Raw genomic sequence first — 20,451 nt, 5'->3', positions numbered from 1 at the left:
ACATAATATTACTCTTGTTATGATTCGTTATCGATTGCCTATTATGAAAATATATACGTCACTGTGTTAACAAATTATTAGGGAATTAGCCACGTAGGTGGCGGCGCACTGTTTTGGTCACCAATCTTGTTTAGGAGCCTAATGCAGAATCCAATTTTTCGGTCTTAAGTATAAGTTGCCGAAAAGGATGACTTAACTATAGACTATACTGACTATAGAGTTAAGGAATCCTTAACCATAGACTACTTTTGTTATGAACATGCCCCCTTCTGTATTACCATTTCCCACTGACAGCTGCAATTTATCTCAATACGGATATTGATAGTGTTAATTCGTTTGGCATGTACATGCAGAATATTATTTTACTTTTTATACGCCAGTCCGCAGAAATACAAGATACCAGACAGAATGACACTGGACGCTAGTGTTACCATGTTACAAAAAAAATCTTGCGGTGCCTGTGAAATCATGTATAATGACTGATAACGGAAACATACGAGTATTATAATTAAATATTAATTATGTATTTATGTATTTATAGTTATAGCATTTATAAAGTGCAGTTGTCATATTTTTATCATTGTTTAACAATTACAAAATAATTTACCTAAACTATAGGAAAGATAATTTTTAAATATGGTATGGCAATCACCACTGGCGAAAAGGCGAGAGTAATAGTATATAAGTTGAGGCGAAGCGCGTTCTGACACAAGTGTCAGTTTGATAAAAGTTATATATTTATCATATACCTAGTTACCCTAATAATTATGTCTGAATATGAGCCAGAGAAAAAAAAAACGGACATACACTGCAATTTTCAAGTGGGAAGAGAATTTTTTTTTTTTTTAACAAATGTATTTGATTGATCTGCGATTATTTTCAATAGAAAAAATGAACAATGCTTTAAAACGAGGTGAACCATAGACAACATGATCTTAACCAAGGACAATGTTTCTGCATTATGCTAAGGAAATTTAAGTTATGACAAATGTTTTTGCATTCCGCTCTATATTATTTCCAACATACTAACTAAGATAAAAAAGATATATTTGGTGTTCTGTTGGGTTGCCTGAAAAAACATTATAATCCACTCTTTTTCATCGAGTTATTTTGCGACCGCTCGCCAAGGTTTAAAAGCTTGTTTTCTAGACACAAAGGGTGTAGCACTTAGGTACCTGCTATCAGTGACGTCCCGTGGAGGTAGGCATTTCAAGTATTGAATAGAGCGTTAAATGTAGGAATGTATATTGAATGTTAAAACTTTTGAAAGCAGTGGCGGGTTTTCATAAAACGGACGCTGCCAGACGAGGTCTCTTCATTGGAAAGTATCGACAAAATCCTGACAATATAACTATTGTTCTATCATATTACGATAATATCCAGTGCAATATGTATTCCAGATTTTAATTATTGAAAAGAAAAATGACTGAAGATGGTTATCGGTTGTATTACTTTGGAATACATCCAATATGCTAATAACCCAAAGAGATTTAAAATAGAAATAATCGAATGAATGACATTTCTAATATCTATGACCATTTTATTCATTTTTTTTCTCTTTTCTTTTATTTTGTTAACTGTCAATTCATGGTGGAACTGCATTGTATTGTTGTTTTAATATAATAAAACGCATTTTTTTTGTAGTACTTATTCCACTTTTAATCAATAAATTAGGGCTGGTTTCGTTATCCTCAGAAGGACATTTTCAACTCAAATTTCAACTCAGTGGTCTCAACAACAATACCATTTTTTTCATGTAAGGGCATCTCCATCACCGTAAACATTTTAAACCTCCTTGCCCACAATACTTAATATTATTATCCTATTATTTTTTGCAATCAGTGACTTAAATAGATACTTACCGCCTTCTGTTACATATTCTCCATCTTGAAATAAACTGTGGTATCCAATTAGCAAATGACTATGGTCAGTCGGGGGTAGATGTGGTATATTATGGTGTCTAGGGGTGGCACCATGATGATTTGTGCTGTTATTCAAGATATCTTTCAGTAGGTTAGCTTCAGCGGCATTGGCTGGCATTGCTAATCGGGCATTTTCCCTTCGACATATCCTTCTGGCTTCGTACCATGTGTTTTTGTCGTTGTGTAGATTGTAAATCAAGCCGACGCTGTCATAAATTGTATATGCTTAAAAAAATGATACAGATAAATATATTTAAAACACTTCCACTGAATGATCTACCGATTACCCAATAGAAACACCTAGTGGCTAAATATTACGATGCTTGCAATTTATTAGACTGCATTGACAATTTACTTTCTAAAGTGTTTTAATTAATCAATACGTGTCTAAAAACATAGAAAAAATATATTTAAGACACACATAAACTTAAAATGTACTTAAAAAAATTAAATGTAGTTATATTCTTTAAACGACCTCATCTGATTAATATATATTATTTTATGGCTAGATTTATAATTCAAATATAGTTTATCGAGCATTACAATTGTGACCATACCAAAACTTAATTCGATATAAATAATAAGATCTCATGTCATATATATTTTTATGTCTTAGAAAATTAAATCGAATAAAATAAAAATATGGAATACATGAAAACTGTTATTATTCAAATATTATATTCCAACTTCTAAAACAAAAAACATTTAAGACATAAATATAACTTTATTTTAAAATTATATGTAGTAAAACCATGAGATTCTTCAACGAATGCACATTTTATAATATAATAAGAAATTTTACATTCTACTCTGCCTCAAAAGATATCTTCATATATTTACACAGGTTTCATATTATGTAATACCCACATAAGATATATTATTGTGTATAAACTTAAAAGCTATTTTAAGTTAAAATATCATGTATTTGTACAAAGTTAAGATTGTTATTTGGTTATGTTCTTCTATAAATGATATTTGGAAGAAGACGTCATAAGGAGGCCAAGGGTTATAACCATGTGCCGTACTAAACTGATGATAATAATAAAAACGGATATGGTCAAACAGATATAACATATTTAGCGAACACATTCATGAGCTGGAATCATAAGTTTAGTATGCAGACGGTTCAAAACTACATACTGTTTCATCTAGGATATTTTGTTTTAATTTCGGTAGTCAAAAACGGGAACAAATTTAAATTTAATACACTTTAATGCTAATAGTTACCTTACATATTACTATGTAATGGTTAAAATGTTGATTACAAGATATCTTAATTTTATCTCGGAAAGTATTACACACAATATGTTTCTAGCCTCCAAAGCGCAAGGGTGCCACAGTGCTTAGAATGATTATTCTTTGACATTTCCACGCCCAGTTATAATAACCATACTAACTTTAGATCCGTATTACAAACCATATTAATTCATAGATAGATAAATAGTCATTGTGATAATTTAAAAATCCTAAAATATTACATTTCAGTAACATATTATACGTTATACTTTTTGTGTAAATGGAATTAATAACAGTATACTATAGAATGCAAATATGCAACACCATAATATAATAACGGCTTGAAATAACAAAAAACTTTAATATAATATTTATTACCTTCTGCATGCAGAAAACTGGCAGTGAGAAAATATAAAATAATTTGATATAATTTTCCCATTTTCTGGTATTATCTGAAAATAAGAATATGTAAATCGTTCTTGAGTTCAGAACCGACTGTACATTCTATAAAAAATACCTCAGTATATATAGGGTATTGAAATCAGAAAAAATAATGTAAAACTCACAAATAATAGAAACATAAAAAAGTTTACCAATACGATGATCATAAAAAAATAATAAAGCAACCATAAAGCCTGTAATGACAATAAACATTTTTGTGATAACTATTTTCAATTATTAGCGCGTAATTTTAGACAAGTTGTTTTAAATTGAACGACTCTAGTTATGATGTTAAAATTGAAATAAAATACAGTGATTGTTAAAGAAACTTATTTTACTCTTTGACATCGTCCTATGGTATGTCATAATTAATATCAGTGGCTAGGGGTGGAGGTTGGCTGTTAAAGTCCGACATACATAGTTCACACTATTCGTTAGTCAAACCATAATAGATTAAAATGATCTTCTATCTAAAATAAACAAATATATAAAATTATATATGATTTAATGAACATTTTGTTATTTTATAGATATACGAATATTTTTCGACTTTTATCTATTATGGCTTTTTATATTCATGGTTTAATTGAATTTTAAAAACAAACCAAGAATGTCTGTAATAGGTTTTCTTAGTTAAATTAAAACAAGTACGTGTGACTGACAAACTTTAATGTGTACTATTTATATCGGATCTTAATAGCATACCATACTTCGCTACTGATTAGTGTATCTAATTAATCTGATATCTTTACCACTTATTTTTAAAAGTTCGTTTCCTGAAATTTTTGGTTATAAATCTGCTCCAATAAATTTTAAAAGTTTTGGGTAGGTACATAGTTTTATACCTGTCCTAATAATAATTATGTACGTCAGAGGCAGACGGATGCAACTCCGTTTTTGGGAAAAATGAGTTTTTTTAAGAATCGTCATGCTAAAGGCTTCATCTATTAGTGGCAGAAAGTTGGAAGTACTAGTCCAAGATATGCGTAGCATAAAGATGCAAACGCCATACCTACATTAGAAGCAGAATGATGCAAATTCAATAATCCACTAAGACAAAATTCTCTCAAACCTTCTGCAATATGTACTAGACGAGAACCAGTCAGCAGGACGAGCTTTAGAGGAGGATACAGCACTATGGACCATATCCAAGTCATCAGAGAAATCAGTGCGGTAACAGGAATACAAGCTGCCACTATCCATGGGTTTTATAGACTATGAGAAAACGTTCGATTCCATAAAGAAATTTTCAATACTCGATGCACTCAGAAATCAAGGAATCCCCGGGCGCTATATAAATATTTTCAATAATATATACAGTAGCACAACATCTCCATAAACCATCACGCATTTCTTATCATAAAAGGAGTCCGACAGGGTGATACAATCTCACCTAAACTATTTACAGCTACACTTGAAGACTTATTTAGACATCTTGACTGGAATGACACGGGTCCCCATAAATGGAGAATACGTGAGTCATCTAAACTTTGCCAATGGCAATAAATAGTAGTTAGCAAGACTCAGAAGACCTTCAAAGCAGAATGCAGGAACTCGCTGGAGTAAGCAATAAAGTAGGCTTGAAAATAAATGTATCAAAGAAGAAAGTCATGTTCAACTGCTTTGCGGGCCAAAAAGAGATCCTTATCAATGGCATTCAGCTCGAACAGGTAAAAAACTACATCTATCTGGCACAATAAGTGTCTATAAATGGATGTATATTTGATGAAATTGTTCGCAGAATAAAGCTAGGCTGGAGTGCTTTTGGCCGCCTGAATAATTTCTTCGAAAATGAACTCTCTATGTGCCTAAAGTGCAAAGTGTTCAACCAGTGTGTACTTACCGTGATCACATGCGTGTGAAACATTGACCCTTAGTCCCATAGACCCTTTGAGTAGCACAACGTGGTATGGAAAGGTACATGCTGGGCATAACGCAAAAGGACAAAAAGAGGAATGAGTGGATAAGGGAACAGACAAGGATTAATGATGTGATAGAGTTTGCTAAAAACCTCAAATGGAAATGGGCTGGAACATAGCTCGAAGAAAGGACAATCGTTGGACAAATTTTGTCATCCAGTGGTATCCGAGAGGTAAAAAACATCCGCAAGGTAGACCTAGAGGCCGCTGGATCGATAAAATGATAAAGTTCTGCGGAAAAAATTGGCAACGCAACGCACAGAAACGACAGAAGTGGAATCATCTTGGAGACTAGTGAGGCCTCCGTCCAGCAGTGAATAGATTCAGGCTGGTGATGATGATGATGACATAATAAAATTTTAAAAAAAATGTGTTTTGCTTTGTTATATTTATACCTATAAATTTTTTTAACTTATAAATTGTTTTATTTTGGCTAGGTAAATGAGACACAAATCCACATTAACAAAATATCTTTAGAGGCAGAAGGATGCAAATCCACACTAAGTTTTTTATTTATTTTTTTTTAGATATAAAATTGTATTATATTTATTCTTTTCTTACATAATCCAGAAGTACTTAAATTAAATTAGAATAAAAAAAATAATGATCATTCTATGTATATTTTCTTAGAAGTTATGAGTAATTGTTTAAAATAAAAATTGTTTTTTGGCTCTCCTGAACAATTGGGTATTTGGCACTTGCATCCGTCTGCCTCTGAGGTACAGATATTGTTCCTGCGATCTCGATGATTCATATTATGACTCCAGCAATTTAATCTACAAAATTGCTACATATTTTTGATATCCAATAATAAATTTATGAATACTGATGTTTTTGTAATATTATTCCAGGATAAGGTGATTATATTTGTAGTCAAGGCTATACTGTGACAACAACAATTAATACCGGCTAATTATAATTGTTACAATACGTGTTACTAATTTGATACAAACATACCCTAGTTAGCGGTTTTAGCGGACGAAAGCAGCCTTTTGTATAGAATAGACCCGCAGATGTCGTTTGTCGAACGCGTGCGTGTTGCTTGTGCTCATGTATGGCAGTGAGATCAGAGCAGAGTAGAAGCATCCTACTAAGATTCAAAGATTTCAGCTTTTGAGCTTTATGTCTCGGGGCATATTGGTACAACTGCGTTACAAACACTCGGGTTTGTGAGCGGACACGATAGTCATCGGTGATTGAAGTAATCATGAAGAGACGCTTCACGTGGCTAGGACATGCGTTACGGATGCCTCCACATAGTGTGACACTCCGTGTTCTTATGGCACGGGTATGGGTCGAAATCCCGAAGGCCGGAATCCCGAAGCTCGAAATCCCGAATGCTGAAACCTCAAAACTCAACAACTACCAACTCTGCTGGATTAGCGCCAGTATGCTTTTCCATTTAAGCTAATGGCATCTTAGTTAATAACGACGATTTTAACTAGCAGTTGTTACATGAAATGTTTATTGAATTCGTTATAATTTTGGCTATCGGTTTTAGTATATTAAATTGAAGTAGATACCTAGTGCACATTATGCTGCTGACAGGATATATTTATTAAAATGTAATCATCTCCCGGTAATGGTTTCCGTCTACATTAATTGCAGTTCCAATCGCATTTTCAAAAAAAGTACGACCCGATAACACTTCTTGTCTATAAACTACACAAGGTCATTAAGTTTTTTATAAGTTTCAGTGAATAAACCACTTGAGGATTATTATACTGAGACGTAATAGTTCTTTTGTTAGATTGATGGCAATTAAATGTATTTTAGTATATTTTCGTTGTACAGTAAATTATTGTAATTGAACCATTAGGTATGTTGATATAGTTTTCCAATTTACACCTGTTGTTGTACTATAGAGTTTTTTATTCCTAATTTCCCATAACAATATTCTATGGATTTAAATTTGAAATGACAAAGTGACACCAGTCCCAAATGACGTTAAATTTAACAGAGTCAGCGGTGCTTGATACATCCAACATTAAAATAAAAAAAATAACCTTGAACATGCGTATATGTGACTTTTCTAGTGCTTATAAATTAGGAAAGGCAAATGTGATTATTGTTACGGTTGCTATTGTGGATTCTACTTATATTGTTTTGTTGCTACGTTGTTACATGTTTCATGGCACCCGGTTGTGCAATTCTTCTTTTACAGTCGCCTATTTGTATAAGCTTTTTTCAGCAATAAAAACAGCCGCAGAAATCTTTCAATCAAAAGCGATGGCTTTATTGTAAGGCCTTTTTTGAAAACAACCTTTTTTGGTTACATTCAACACACACAACACAACACAGACAAGAGTCTTTTTTTATATAAACACACCTATAAATATAATACATATTATATATTATTATATTTCTATGTACAAACAATCCCTATATAATTTAAATATATAACTATAATTATACTAGCAGTATCACCCGACGCTGCCCGGGAGTGAATTGGTTTAATATTTGAAAATGATTGAAATGAAATGAAATTTAATACGTAGAGTGCAAAGGATTGATTTAAAAAATAAAAAAAATAAATATTAGAGATTTATATTTTTAACATAATAAAGTATATTTTTGAACATTTAATGTATTTAAATATTTTTAAAAGTAGTACATATTCAATTTATTATTGTAAAACTGACCCGAGATGCAACGGGTTAAATCTGAAATTTGAGACCCCAACCATGCACTCCGGCTCATCGGCCTCCGTCTACTGTCCAAATTTTGTCGAAATCCGACTGCGAGTGTGGATTTGTATGAAGAAAAACCAAGGAACAGTACAAACATACATCCAAATATATTCTTCAAATTATAGTATAGAATCAGTGGTGCCAAACCTTTAGTCTATCTAGAGCAAATTAAGAATTGAAAAATTTTCGGCGAGCCACTCATAGGACGATGACCTTTTTTGAAAAAATCAGCACAGTAGGTAAAAGAAAACACAATAATATTACACTACTACTTTTTATTACTACTTCTAATCTACCTACTACAAATTAAAGCAGTAAATATACCTAGATTGTTGGGCAACTAATGTGGCTTTCAATTCTTTCACTTTCGATTTTCTCAAACTGCTTTTAATAGAATATTCAGTACCAAATTTTTAATGAATCGTTGGAAATGTAATTCTGCGTTGCACTTTTTTCCAATAGGAACTGTTAAGCCGCAAATCAATCAAATACATTATTTTGTTCTTAACATAAATAAAAAAATTATATCTCTTCCCACTTGAAAATAGCAGTGTATGTCCGTTTTTTGTTTTTCTCTGGCTCATATTCAGACATAATTATTAGGGTAACTAGGTATATGATAAATATATAACTTTTATCAAACTGACACTTGTGTCAGAACGCGCTTCGCCTCAACTTGGTGTTGTCACAGTGAGTAGCAATTTTGCTGATTTTTGACATACACTGCGCGCTTAATATTATAGTCTGAATACGCGATCCGCGAAACATATTAAAACGGTCGCGAGCAACACGTTGCTTGCGAGCTACGGGTTGCGCACCACTGGTATAGATTATGTAGAAATACTATGATTTAAGCTCGGTGGTTAAGTTTATCTTTCAAACTGTGGATATTGTATGATTGTGGGTTGTGTACTTTTTAATAGAAAGTTTACAAGGTAATTTTGTAACAAATAAAAAGAGAACTGTTTTGTACCTATATTTTTATTTTTATTTTATTTAGTTGTGAAGTGAAAATAAATTTTCTACGTAAATGTGAAAATAATAACAAACATATTGGTGATTTTGATAACACTGTTTAAATTATAAAAATATCGCTGTGTATTAAATAGTAGCATTCAAATTTGCCAAATTATCATATGAGATTTCCTCTGGAGCATCATTTACTAGTGATTTCAGATGTAATACTTTATCGTCTTGTTCATAAATTTGTTTCTCGCAAACAAATATAGATGTGCGTGTGCATGGGAATCCTACTAGCATCCCATCTTTTGTCAAAGCACCACATTGACGTTCGGGTCGGTATTGTGGTATTGTATTTGAAGCAGTCACGGGACCATAATACGGTTTGTAGGTATCACCTAAAACAAAGAAGTATATAATCTTTTAAATGAGTCACACAATATATATTGAACTGGACGACTACAACACGTTGACTTTATCGATGTTAGCATTGGCACTAGTAAAAATTACGGTTTGGAAAAGTCGTATTCTGTCAATTAAAAACCATTCATATCAGATTATCACATCTTTTCAGAAGTGGTAAATAATTTTTCTTACCATAACCACTTCACTTCGCTAAATGCCATATGAGGTATCGAGAAGGATACCCGACGAGTCTGTTATCAATGAAACCATTCGTGAAATAATTAAACCATTGCAATTATTAAGAAAATATTGTTTTAGTATTATTACAATACATCTATAGGATTATTATTTTAGTAAATACTTACCAAAAATTGTATGCATTACACCATCTTTAAATAAACTGTGGTGTCCAACCCAAGTATTGTTTTTATACTCAGGGTTAGGAACTGAATATTCAGGAAGAAGTACCAACTTGCGAATGTGCTTTGCCTTATGTAAATGGTCAATCACCACGAGGTGAGCATTTTCTGCTTCGCACACTGCTCGCGCTATCGGCCATGTTTGAATATTCAAGTGCACTTTGTATAAATTTTGCAATTTCGGAACCCTTCGATAACCTGTAAAGATAATATTGTGTCCATATTTATTATGTACTTAATATATCGGTAAACGTGCCACTTACTTGAAAACATATAAATGCGATAATCAGTTAAGAAGCCAAATTGGTTGTAATTCATTCTCCAACTATGCTAAAGTACATTTAGAGATCTTATATAAACCATTAAAATTTACAATGTTAACCCTAGAAGTAATAGTTAACATCATCGAATATGCTGTAAATATTATCGTTTTTTTTGTAACCTTACCTAACCTAACCCGTAGATACATGAAAAGGCCCATTTCAAATCTCGAGAAAGTAATTGATTTTCCAAAATATTATGATTCCCCATTTCTCGAGAAATCAAGAAATTGTTACTTAGCCTTGCTGTCGACCGCAACCAGAAAAAAAGTCGAACGGAATGGAATTTCTCGTTAAAATTTGGTGAAAAAAGAGGCTCGACTTTGATTCTGACCGAAATTTCTTAAATTTTTCTTAATAAAATCGTCCATTCTAATTCTTAATTATGGTGAATTTTCGAATCTTGCGAAATAAAAAAGCATATATTGACACTTTTAGGACTTTTCGGGGACTTTGTATAAAACATTTTCGTTTATTATCTTGCCCTTCATTAAGTTTTAAAATTTAATTACCGAAAAAAATTACCGCATTTCTGTCGATTTAATTTATTCAGTGACTACACACATAATTGAAAAGAATAATACATATGTACCGGTATACACACAGTGCTCACGAATCAGCGTACTTTTAAGGGGATTTGTATTTCTTGCGTTTAATCAGCTGACTATCGTTAAGACATAAAATGAAAACAGTATTTTGCATTAGTGTGTTGCAACTGGTTTTCTAACTTATTACTTTGTACTGTGGCAATTTCCCAACATTTGCTATGGGCCTATAATCGTCAACTTTAGGGCAACCAGTCGTTGCCCACAAAATGTAACTAATTATGATGCATTATTATATTTAAATTAACATAGTGAAGTCCCTATGTATCTGGTTTTGCTTAAGAAATATGGTATAAGTGCATATATATAAATGCTTTGAATACTTACCATCACTTAGGTTGATATCAGATACACTTGTGGTTCTCTCTGATTTGTAGACTACTTGTAAGGTTACGTTATTTTCGCAAATTGAAACTTTGGATAAGGTCTCATCTATTTTACGCTCAGCCCAAAGAGCATCAACAAATGAACTTTGCCATTTGTATAAAGGTCCAGCCAAGCAGCCGTCACACCAATTAAGATGACCACCTATTGTAATGGATCGGAATTTGATAATTTTTTTATATATGTAATTTTATAACACATAAGTTATACGTCATGTTATAATATTAGTTTGACATATCACCTCATTAGAATAACCTATTTAAGTGTGTTGTTTATTTTCGGTGAAGACGTTGTAAGAGTGAAAATTAAACACATTAAACACACATAAATTTATAACAATATGGACTGGTTTGGTTCAAGAGAATTAAATAATAGAAGAAAACTTATTCCCAGAATACAGTATTTAAATACAAAAAAATAACGAATTCGCACTAGCTGCGGTCTCGATGAACCTACATGTACCTGTATCATTTAATTTTCTTGACTTAGGGGTGTGTAATGTTACTAGTTAAGTGGTATCTAGCGACAGCTGATTACACAACATAAGGTTTTAATTCAATTTTTTGAAAAATTATATTTTAAAATGTTAATATACCCACCTAATTTTTTTTATAACCATTGCGTTCTTTGAGCATGCAATATTTATTAGTATAATTTAATATAACATAGTTTAATAATTTCTTTGAAAGAGGGTATTTATTATAAAAATTTTAAAAATAGAACTTCTAAAAATGAAAATGAAAGTTATTGTGACCATGCGGAATCTTGGTAGTAATTTATCTTTGAATTTTAATAGTTTTCTTAGAGCCATAGAGCTTGACAAAAGAAACGGAAAATAAGCTAGAGGCATTTATTTGAGATAATAATATATAGGTATCCTATATATTAAAATTATGATTCCATTACTAATTCAATACAGCGAAATGCCAAAAACTACCCATTTGGTTCCCAACTAGCTAAAAGTATAAAAACGTTCATTGAGTCATGCTGGTGTCAATGTAGTGCAATACAACGTGAGGTGACTTCATTTTTGTTCTGGTGAGTTAGGCAGATTTTTCCAACTGACAATATTAGTTTAAAGGTTCAAAATGTGCTACGGGTTGGGAGCATTAGTCTGATAACATTTTAAACACCAAGAAAAACGACATTACACATTTTGTTCCCGTAACGGCAGCTTACTGTCACGTCGCGTGATAATCAGCGACATGCACCATAATAAAATTCACGTTTCAGTAAATTCTCTTGGCATTGTAACTACGTGTCCTCTATGATTGGTATTTGTGAGTATGGAAGTGTTTACATACCAAAGATGTGAAGATGCGTGGCTTCTGTAACGTATGGTTTTTGACAAACGAATTTTGCATGTCTGTCACAATTCACATTCATAATGTGGCCTTTGTCATTCAAACCCCCACATTGTGAACGAGCACCGATTATAATCTCTGGATGTTTTGTCCAATGATGGTAATAGTTTTCGATTGACAAATCTGTAAAATAACGCATAATGATTTATTTATCAGGTATTAACATTCAGTCCACATTTTATTATACTAAAATACTGGTGTATAAAGTGACACTTTCTGACCGGATCCTGTGTGAGAGAGTCCTCAATTTTTCATCTCGATATTAATATGAACATAAGAACAATAGAGTTATTTTATAAATGGCTAACGATAACCAGCCGAATCGCATGGATCTCCAACTTGTCGTGGTGAGGAGGCTTGCGCGTTCCGAGGATTTGTAGGGCTATGCTGGCGGTAGTCTAACTACTGGAAGGGTCTCCCAAGTCAGGCAGGTCTATGATAAGGAGCCAGACTAAGAGGGATCTACTGGAGGAAGGCAGCAATTTCTTCAGTACTGACTAAGGGTGGTGATCAAGGGGATTGGAACAGCCTTAGAGCAGACACTTAAAGGCGATACTGGAAAAATTATGAACGGTTTCAATATTGCGATGTGGAAGGCAACGGGAAACGACCACATTAAAAACTTACGAAAACCACATGAAATGCAACATCAAAATCGTAACAGTACGTCAGGCAATCCGGCTGATACCCGGCGCCACGCAGGGTCCGGGCCGCGTGGTGTGAAATTGGTTACTGGGCACACGGGTGTGATTTATCAGGCAACGTGTGGGAAATCATATACTGGTAAATTGGTCACGAAAATCCCAAAGAAAATAGGTACATGGAACGTAAGGGGACTTGTACAACATCCTGGAAAGCTCACAATCATCGAAAAAGAGATGCAGAGATACAACGTAAATATAATGGGTTTAAGCGAAACACATTGGAAAGGATCCGGACATTTCGAGACTGAACTTGGCAACATGGTATATTGTTCAGGACAAAACGAAAGTCGAAACAGAGTAGCTTTTATTGTACCACGAACTCTCCGAGATAGTTTCATTGGATACAATTCGATCAGTGACAGGATAATAACAATAAAACTCAACGCCCAGCCATGTTTGATGAACATTATACAAGTATATGCGCCTACAAATGCATCGACAGACGAGGATAGCGAAGAATTTTTCAAGGAGGTAAGAATCACAATCCAAGAAATACCCAAAAGAGAGATCATCGTTGTTCAAGGCGATATGAATGCCAAAGTCGGTAATACCATGAACGACAATCATCTCAGAGAGTTTATCGGTAAATTTGGACATGGCAATCGCAACGCAAGAGAGGAAAATTTTTTCGCAGCTCTGCGTAGAGCAGGATCTTGCAATCATGAATACATGATTCCAACATCACCCTAGGAGATTATATGCATGGATCTCACCAGATGATCGCTATATAAACCAGATTGATTTCATAACAATAAATAAAAGATGGCGGTCATCAGTGTTTAATGTACAAACCTACCCAGGTGCAGACTGCGGTAGCGATCACCAACTTCTTGTTGCCAATATGAGACTAAAATTGAAAAAGACTAAACGATGTGAGAATACTGGACCGTTTATATTTATCGATACTACGACAATTTAGCGAGGAAGTGAATCGTAAAATGGCATCACTATAAGAAGACCCCAGCGAAAATGTCGAAACAACATGGAATAAGTTGAAGGAAGCCACCTTATGCGCGATAGAGGAAGTCCAGAAACTCAATAACAATAAGGAACATCCGAAACGTCGTAAGATCTGGATATCTGATGAAACATGGGAGGCCATACAAACAAGTGCCAATCTCAGAAATAAAGGACTTAATTCAACTTTACAACATGCAAGGTACTCTGAACAAAACGGAGTTGTTCAGCGACTCTGTCGGCGGGACAAGAATCTTTTCCTCAGAAATAAGTGTGAAGACATCGAAACCCATGCTGTCAGAGTAGAAACTCGCGATCTTTTCCAAAAAGTAAAAGAAATCACAGGAGATTTCAAGAAAATGAACTGGGCCATCGAGGAAGAGGACAGCATACTACTTATGGAGTTAGATAGGGTCACGGCAAGGTGGAAAATATATTGTCAAGCCCTATACAGAGATACAGAAGAGGATGATGAGGTGGTTGACGTACGTATCGATGAGCAAGAACCTGAAATACTTTTTAGTGAAGTGATAGAGGCGATAAAGAGACTAAAAACCCACAAGTCACCAGGTGGTGATGGCATATCTGCAGAAGCCTTAAAAAAGGTCAATAATGACGGAAAAAGAATCATATATCAATTATGCAACATGATCTGGAAAAGTGGTGTATGGCCCAAGGACTGGACAGAGTCAATTTTGATCCCCCTGCACAAAAAAGGTTCCTCACGTAAATGTGAAAACTATCGAACAATCTCACTTATTCCACATGCAAGCAAGATCTTATTACATATAATTAGCAGACGTCTGAAGCATTTCATAGACCGACAAATACCTAAGGAACAAACAGGTTTTGTTATGGGCAAGAGAACTCGAGAGCATATTCTAAACATCAGACTACTAATTGGAAAATGCAGAGAGTTTAATACCCCTATGATGTTATGCTTTATTGACTACCGGAAGGCATTCGACTGCGTAAGATGGAACTGTATGTGGAAGAAACTTTTGGAAATGGGAGTTCTATCACACCTTACCTGTCTCATCAAAAACTTATATAACAATAGCCATACAAAGGTAAGAGTAAATAGTGCGTTTTCTGAGAGATTCGGAACCGAGAAGGGAGTTCGTCAGGGATGTGTTTTATCTCCCCAGTTATTCAATATATATGGAGAGCATATAATGCGAAGAGCCCAAGATCATTGGCAAGGCGGAATAACAATTGGTGGCCAGAAAATAACACCGGGTAGAGGAAGAGTGTCGCAATTACGGCCTCCTTATTAATAGGAATAAAACCTAGTTAATGGTTGTTGATCGGGCCAACCTTCTACCAACACCAAGTACACTCCAAAACCTCGAAACAATCGACGAGTTTGTATATCTTGGATCGAACATCAGTAGAAAGGGCGGATGCGAAGCGGAAATAAGAAGGCGCACACAGATTGCAAAAAATGCGATGACACGCCTTACCACTATGTGGAAGAATCGGGGAGTTTCGATTGCCACAAAAATGATGCTTGTGCAAACATTAGTGTTCTCGATATTTCCATACGGAGTCGAGTCGTGGACCCTAAAGGCAAGAGAACGGATGGCAATTGATGCCTTTGAGATGTGGTGTTGACGCCGAATGCTTTGTATTTCTTGAACGGGGCACAGAACGAACCAGTCAATCATCCAGAGACTGAAGATAAAGGAACGGCTCTCGACGATATGTTTGAGAAGAATTCTACAGGTTTTTGGACATATTGTCAGGCGCGGACCGAACAACCTGGAGAGACTGGTAGTTTTGGGTAGCCTCCAGGGAAGACGAAGCAGAGGAAGAGCGTCTGCGCGATGGAGCGACTAAGTGAAAGAGCTGACTGGGGGCACCATCCATTCTGGCCTGAGAGAAGCGGAAGATCAAGAAGGATGGAAAGTCTTGGTCGCTCAAAGGTTGGCGACGAAATGTGGTCACGATCCTCAGTCATGAGTGCATGACCAAGAAGAAGAGAGAATAACGATAAAAATTATGATAAACATTTGAGAAATCTGTGTGAAGATTACTCGTTACTTAGGTAGAGAGAGTTTGATTTGCTATCCGTTCATAACAACGGATCACTGAAATCGTCGAGACATAATATTACTCTTGTTATGGTTCGTTATCGATTGCCTATTATTAAAATATAAACGTCCCATTGTTAACAAATTATTTGCGAATTAGCCACGTAGGTGGCGGCGCACTGTTTTGGTCACCTATCTTGTTTAGGAGCTTAATGCAGAATCCAATTTTTCGATCTTAAGGATAAGTTACCGAAAAGGATGACCTAACTAAAGACTATACTGACTTCAGAGTTAATGAATCCTTAACCATAGACTAATTTTGTTATGAACACGCCCCCTTCTGTATTATCATTTACCACTGACAGCTGCTGTCAAAATAAATTCGCGTGTCTATAAAACAGTCCATACACTCAAATTCATTTAACAATTTATCTCAAAACGGATATTGACAGTGTTAATCCGTTTGGCATGTACATGCAGAATATTATTTTACTTTTTATACGCCAGTCCACAGAAATACAAGATACCAGACAGAATGACACTTGACGCTAGTGTTACCACGTTAAAAAAAATATCTTGCGGTGCCTGGGAAATCACGAATAATGACTGATAACGGAAACATACGAGTATTATAATTAAATATTATTTATGTATTTATAGTTATTGCATTTATAAAGTGCAGTAGTCATATTTTTGTCATTGTTTAACAATTACAAAATAATTTACCTAAACTATATAAAAAAAAAATTTAAATATGATATTATTTTCAATAGAAAAAAATGAACGAAGCTTTAAAACGAGGTGAACCATAGACAACATGATCTTAACTAAGGACAATGTTTCTGCATTCCGCTCTATATTATTTCCAACATACTAAGATAAAAAAAAATATATTTGGTGTTCTGTTTTTTTGTCTGACAAAACATTATAATCTACTCTTTTTCATCGAGTTATTTTGCGACCACTCGCCAAGGTTTAAAAGCTTGTTTTCTAGACACCAAGGGTGTAGCACTTAAGTACCTGCTATCAGTGACGTCCCGTGGAGGTAGGCAGGTCATGTATTGAATAGAGTGTTAAATGTAGGAATGTATGTTAAATATTAAAACTTTTGAAAGCAGTGGCGGTTTTTCATAAAGCGGACGCTGCCAGACGAGCTCTCTTCATTGGAAAGTATTGACAAAATCCTGACAATATAACTATTGTTCTATTATATTACGATAATATCCATTGCAATATGTATTCCAGATTTTAGTCATTGAAAAGAAAAATGACTGAAGATGGTTATCGGTTGTATTACTTTGGAATACATTCAATGTGCTAATAACCCAAAGAGATTTAAAATAGAAACAATCGAATGAATATAGCCAATGACATTTCTATTATCTATGACCATTTTTTTCATTTTTTTCTCTTTTCTTTTATTTTGTTAACTGTCAATTCATAGTGGAACTGCATTGTATTGTTGTTTTAATATAATAAAACGCATTTTTTTTGTAGTACTTATTCCACTTTTAATCAATAAATTAGGACCGGCTTCGTCAGCCTCAGATGGACATTTTCAACTCAAATTTCAACTCAGTTGTTAACAACGATACCATTTTTTTCATGTAAGGGCATCTCCATCACCATAAACATTTTAAACCTCCTTGCCCACAATACTTAATATTATTATCCTATTATGTTTTGCAATCAGTGACTTAAATAGATACTTACCACCTTCCGTTACATATTCTCCATCTTGATATAAACTATGGTATCCAATTAGCAAATGACTATGGTCAGTCGGGGGTAGATGTGGTATATTATGGTGTCTAGGGGCGGCACCATGATGATTTGTGCTGTTATTCAAGATATCTTTCAGCAGGTTAGCTTCAGCGGCATTGGCTGGCATTGCTAATCGGGCATTTTCCCTTCGACATATCCTTCTGGCTTCGTACCATGTGTTTTTGTCGTTGTGTAGATTGTAAATCAAGCCGACGCTGTCATAAATTGTATATGCTTAAAAAAATGATACAGATAAATATATTTAAAACACTTCCAGTGAATGATCTACCGGTTACCCAATAGAAACACCTAGTGGCTAAATATTACGATGCTTGCAATTTATTAGACTGCATTGACAATTTACTTTCTAAAGTGTTTTAATTAATCAATACGTGTCTAAAAACATTAAAAAATATATTTAAGACACACATAAACTTAAAATGTTCTAAAAAAAATTAAATGTAGTTATATTCTTTAAAAGACCTCATCTGATTAATATAATATATTATTTTATGGCTAGATTTATAATTCAAATATAGTTTATCGAGCATTACAATTGTGACCATACCAAAACTTAATTCGATATAAATAATAAGATCTCATGTCATATATAGTTTTATGTCTTTGATTAAATCGAATAAAATAAAAATATGGAATACATGAAAACTGTTATTATTCAAATATTATATTCCAACTTCTAAAAAAAAGAACATTTAAGACATAAATATAACTTTATTTTATAATTATATGTAGTAAAAACATGAGATTCTTCAACGAATGCACATTTTATAATATAATCAGAAATTTTAAATTCTACTCTGCCTCAAAATATATCTTCATATTATATTTACACAGGTTTCATATTATGTAATACCTACATAAAATATATTATTGTGTATAAACTTAAAGCTATTTTAAGTTAAAATATCATGTATTTGTACAAAGTTAAGATTGTTATTTGGTAGAGTCTTTTTATAAATGATATTTGGAAGAAGACATTATACGGAGGCCGAGGGTTATAACCTTGTGCCGTACTTAACTGATGTTAATAATATGTATTATGTAAATGGAAATATGTCTGAAGTATATGAGAGTATATAAACGGATATGGTCAAACAGATATAACATACTTAGCGAACACATTCATTAGCAGGAATCATAAGTTTAATATGCAGACGGTACAAAACTACATACTGTTTTGATCTATGGATTGTATCTAAACCAGGATATTTTGTCTTAATTTCAGCAACCCAAGTCAAAAACGGGAACAAATTTAAATTTAATACATTTTAATGCTAATAGTTACCTTACATATTACCATGTAATGGTTAAAATGTTTAAATGAAAGCAAGATATCTTAATTTTATCTCGGAAAGTATTACACACAATGTGTTTCTAGCCTCCAAAGCGCAAGGGTGCCACAGTGCTTAGAATGATTATTCTTTGACATTTCCACGCCCAGTCATAATAACCATACTAACTTACTTAATATCCATATTACAAACCATATTAATTCATAGATAGATAAATAGTCATTGTGATAATTTAAAAATCCTTAAATATTACCTTTCTGTAACATATTATACGTTATACTTTTTGTGTAAATGGAAATAATAACAGTATACTATAGAATGCAAATATGCAACACCATAATATAATAACGGCTTAAAATAACAAAAAAATTTAATATAATATTTATTACCTTCTGCATGCAGAAAACTGGCTGTGAGAAAATATAAAATAAATTGATATAATTTTCCCATTTTCTGATATTATCTGAAAATAAGAATATGTAAATCGTTCTTGAGTTCAGAACCGACTGTACATTCTATTAAAAAAAACTCAGTATATATAGGGTATTGAAATCAGAAAAAATAATGTAAAACTCACAAATAATAGAAACATAAAAAAGTTTACCAAAACGATGATCATAAAAAAAATAATAAAGCAACCATAAAGCCTGTAATGACAATAAACATTTTTGTGATAACTATTTTCAATTATTAGCACATAATTTTTGACATGTTGTTTTAAATTGAACAACTATAGTTATTATGTTAAAATTGAAATAAAATACAATGATTGTTAAAGAAAATTAGTTTACTCTTTGACATCGTCCTATGGTATGTCATAATTAATATCAGTGGCTAGAGGTGGAGGTTGGCTGTTAAAGTCCGACATACATAGTTCACACTATGCGTAAGTCAAAACCAAATTGATTAAAATGATCTTCTATCTAAACAAATATATTGTTAAATTATATATGATTTAATAAACATTTTGTGATTTTATAGATATACGAATATTTTTCGACTATTATCTATTATG

At 33.3% G+C, this 20,451-nt stretch overlaps 1 long non-coding RNA gene across 1 annotated transcript; it reads right to left on the bottom strand.

The window, feature by feature from the left end:
- Positions 1 to 9,176: 9,176 nt before the first annotated feature.
- On the bottom strand, positions 9,177 to 19,946 carry LOC147064751 (uncharacterized). The gene is made up of 6 exons (XR_015071952.1): positions 19,826 to 19,946; positions 18,073 to 18,357; positions 12,606 to 12,788; positions 11,245 to 11,445; positions 9,939 to 10,190; positions 9,177 to 9,566 (listed from the first exon to the last, which is right to left on the bottom strand). It is a non-coding gene; the product is annotated as an uncharacterized LOC147064751 (long non-coding RNA).
- Between the last annotated feature and the right edge of the window lie 505 nt (positions 19,947 to 20,451).

The sequence above is a fragment of the Rhyacophila brunnea genome, unplaced genomic scaffold (assembly GCF_057557595.1).
Source record: "Rhyacophila brunnea isolate RB1 unplaced genomic scaffold, BYU_Rbru_1.0 scaffold_7, whole genome shotgun sequence".
Taxonomy (NCBI): domain Eukaryota; kingdom Metazoa; phylum Arthropoda; class Insecta; order Trichoptera; family Rhyacophilidae; genus Rhyacophila; species Rhyacophila brunnea.
This window is presented reverse-complemented; position numbering and strand designations above follow the sequence as displayed.